The sequence below is a fragment of the Elephantulus edwardii genome, unplaced genomic scaffold, assembly GCF_000299155.1.
Source record: "Elephantulus edwardii isolate Elephantulus edwardi_28Jun2011 unplaced genomic scaffold, EleEdw1.0 scaffold00072, whole genome shotgun sequence".
Lineage (NCBI taxonomy): Eukaryota > Metazoa > Chordata > Mammalia > Macroscelidea > Macroscelididae > Elephantulus > Elephantulus edwardii.
The window spans coordinates 6,402,478-6,406,564 of record NW_006399822.1 but is presented as its reverse complement, the minus strand read 5'-3'; the positions used below and the strand labels follow the sequence as shown (position 1 = coordinate 6,406,564).

Here is a 4,087-nt window from a genome sequence, read left to right as displayed (position 1 = left end):
TTGTTACCTTGTCAAGCAAGTATCAGTTGACCATAGGATGATGGGTTACTTCTGGATTCTTGATTCTTCTATTCCAGTGATCTCTGTGTCTATCAGTGTACCAATATCAAATACTGCATAAGACAACTATTGTGAAAATAAGAGGATAAATAAGCAAGACATGTATAAACGTTCATCAAAAGGGGAAGGAGGGGGCAGCAGAAAAAAGGGGAAGGGGGAAATCATTGGGATAGCAGCGTTTGTTAAGTGGCAGGGGGGTAAAGGAATGGGAAATGTGCAACGGGGACTTGTAAAGATGGAGTGATAACAGGCAAAAATCAATGGTAATTATGTAAGATGCAATGTATATAAATAATTGTATAAAACACAAGGCACATGTATGAAACATAACACATATAAATGATTATATGCAAACCAATAAAAATTTCTAAAAAGACATAGTGCATTAGGAAAGTCTGCTGTCAAGGATCTCTCCAGAGTGTTAAAGTGCAAGGCTATCAGTTTAAAGACTAAGGTGCACATGCTCAAAACCACGGTTTTACAATTGCTTCCTTTGCTTCAGAAACTTGGAAAATGAATAAGGTGACCGAAGAATCAGTGCTTTTGAATTGTGATGTACTGGATACATCCCACAGCTTGCCAAAACAGCAAACACATCTGTCCTGGAGGAAGTGCAACCAGGGAGCTCCTTAGAGGTGAGGATGGGGAAACTTCACCTCATGCACTCTGGGCATGCTGTCAGCTCTTTGGAAAAAGCCATCGAAAGGTGGAGAGCTAATGAAAGAGAGGAAAACCCTTAACAACAAGCACTTACTGAAGATTTACAAAGCTCACGTGGATTATACTTCAGAATAAAGATAACAAAAATTTTTTTCAACTAAACCAAGAAGTCACATCATGATAAATGGAGACAATATGATAGTTGTCAAGCAGTTTGTTTCATTTGGATCCACGATGCCCAGGACAGCAGTAATCAAGAAATCAAATGACACATTGTAGTGGACATCTATCCAACCAAAGACCTCTCTGAAGAATTAAAAAGCAATGATACAGGCTCTGCATCTGGGGAGGCTCACAGCGCTTGGCGCCCGGCCCAGCTTCTTTGAAGATGTCTACTGTTCACGAAATTCTCTGCAAGCTCAGCTTGGAGGGTGATCACTCCCCACCCGCAAGCGCATACGGATCAGTCAAGGCGTACACCAACTTTGATGCAGAACGGGATGCTTTGAACATTGAAACAGCTATCAAGACCAAAGGTGTGGATGAGGTCACCATTGTCAACATTTTGACCAACCACAGCAATGAACAGAGGCAGGATATTGCCTTCGCCTACCAGAGAAGGACCAAAAAGGAACTTGCATCAGCACTGAAATCAGCCTTATCTGGCCACCTGGAGACAGTGATTTTGGGCCTATTGAAAACACCTGCTCGGTATGATGCCTCCGAGCTGAAAGCCTCCATGAAGGGACTGGGGACGGATGAGGACTCCCTCATTGAGATCATCTGCTCCAGGACCAACCAGGAGCTGCAGGAAATCAACAGAGTCTACAAGGAAATGTACAAGACCGACCTGGAGAAGGACATTGTTTCGGACACATCCGGGGACTTCCGCAAGCTGATGGTTGCCCTCGCCAAGGGCAGAAGAGCAGAGGATGGCTCCGTCATTGACTATGAGCAGATTGACCAGGGTACCCGGGAGCTGTATGATGCTGGCGTGAAGAGGAAGGGAACTCATGTGCCCAAGTGGATCAGCATCACGACAGAGCGCAGTTTGTGCCACCTGCAGAAAGTGTTTGAAAGGTCCAAGAGCTCCAGTCCTTATGACATGCTGGAGAGCATCAAGAAGGAAGTCAAAGGAGACTTGGAAAATGCTTTCCTGAACCTGGTCCAGTGTATCCAGAACAAGCCCCTGTACTTTGCTGACCGACTGACTCCATGAAGGGCAAGGGAACTCACGATAAGATTCTGATTAGGATCATGGTCTCCCGCAGTGAAGTGGACATGTTGAAAATTAGATCTGAATTCAAGAGAAAGTACGGCAAGTCCCTGTAGCACTTCATCCAGCAAGACACCGAGAGCGACTACCAAAAAGCCCTGCTGTACCTGTGCGGCGGAGATGACTGAAGCCGGAGGCCCTGTGAGCCTCCAGAAATGGTTCCAGCTTCCTGCTAACAGTTCTAGAAAATCAGCTTGCAACTAACAGCAACCCCCGCGCCCCACCCATCCCGCCAAGAATGGTGTCAGTGTTGCCCCCCCCCTTATTTTAGTGGCCTACCTACCTAATGCCTGACTTTGCTGGCAACTCTCCTTTTAGCCAAAGAAATGAACATTCCAAAAGACTTGGAAGTGAAATTCTATGATGTGAAACACTTTGCCCTCTTGTGTACTGTGTCAAAACCAGAGAAATAAACTGAATTTTTATGTTAGAAACAAAAAAAAAATGCAGTGATACCACCTTGAGGAGTAAGGTGCGCCTAACCCAAATCATGGTATTTTCAATGACTCCGTGTGCATGATAAAAGCTATCCAATAAATAAGAAAGACTCAAGAAGAATGGATGTATTTGAAATATACAGAGTTGAAGAAGAATATTTAATACATTATGGACTTCCACTGTAAGAACAAACACATCTGTCCTCAAAGATGCAGAGCCAGAATCCTCCTCAGAAAACAAGGATGACCTGACTTTGCCTCAAGCACTTTGGACAGATTATCAGGAGGAAACAGTCCACATCAGAGGACATCGTGTTTGGTAAAGTGGTGATTGTTTTCCACTTCAATCAATTAAAATAAGAGGAAGACCCTCAACGTGATAGACTGGTACAGTGGCTACTGCCACAATGTGCTCAAACATAGAAAAGACTCCAAGGATGCAGCAGGACAGTCCTCCCACATCTGAGGTCACTATGAGCTAGAATCAACCGTAACTAACAACATCATCTAAGAATCTATGATGTTGGTCAGTTATGGGGTCCCCTTGCTGATATCACGGGCACCTCTCTGCCTTTGAGGATTTTAGGAACATTCACATACTGAGAAAGGGGTAGGGAACATGTCAGACTCTGTCAAGACATTTTTCACAGCCTAGCTATGTATATATTATAGTCCCCAAAAGGTATAAAAATTAACGCAAACCACCTCCAAGGAATAATTAGACATGGAAATCGATAAGGAGAAAACGCCTCATATTCCCCTCATTGATTTCCTCCGCTCCCTAAGTCAAACTTGACGGTCGGTGGGAAGTCAGTCTGGCTACTTCGTATTTCTTTTCAGCACTTGGTTACTCCTGTCAGGGCCTTTCAAGCTGGAGTTTCTCTCTGCTGTAATCACAGCTGTCAGCAACTGAGAGAGTCTGACTCCAGGAATGAGGGAATTCACACCCCGTGCATATTCACTCCAGCCCTTCATTAACGCTGACGGAGAAGCAGACGTGCTGTGTGACTCCTGATTTCAGAGAGAAGAAAACAAATAAATGGCTACAGCACCACCGAGGACTCTTCACTCTCCATCATTAGAAACAACCTGAGCCCAAGAATCAGGCTTCATGCAGTCAATTCAGTATTACTGGAAAGATTTACATTTTCATTACTGCAAAACGGTAGCTAGAGGTAATCAACGCAAACACGCGCGCGCGCGCACACACACACACACACACACACACTCCCCTCCTTGGCTGCCTTTTCCCATTCATCTCAACTGGAATCCAAGACGCTGAGTGACAGAGAGGTTAGTTGGCTACTCTAATCTGAAGTTCTGTGGTGCAAAAATGACTTAGATTGAAGAGAGGGACAGTAACAATGCCAGAACTGACCACCACTAACTGCCTACACTATCTCACTCTCTCTCTCTCCTCTAAAATAAACTAGAGGAGGCCCAGAAATTCTCAGAGAGTTTTCATACACGACTTTTAAATCACAAAAAATAGCCTTGGAGTTGAAACGGACCATCTAGTTCCAAAACAATAATGAGTCTGAAACCATCCCAGAGAATCCATGACTACGATCTCAATCAGATTTCAGCTGACATTTCTAGCAAGGAAAAAAAAAGCCTTGTTTCAGGAACTCATGCAATATTATTCAAAATGGGT

General features: G+C 44.1%; 1 pseudogene; it reads left to right on the top strand.

Moving 5' to 3' along the window:
• The first annotated feature begins 1,066 nt into the window (after window positions 1–1,066).
• Window positions 1,067–2,124, top strand: LOC102870548 (annotated as a pseudogene).
• Window positions 2,125–4,087: the final 1,963 nt, after the last annotated feature.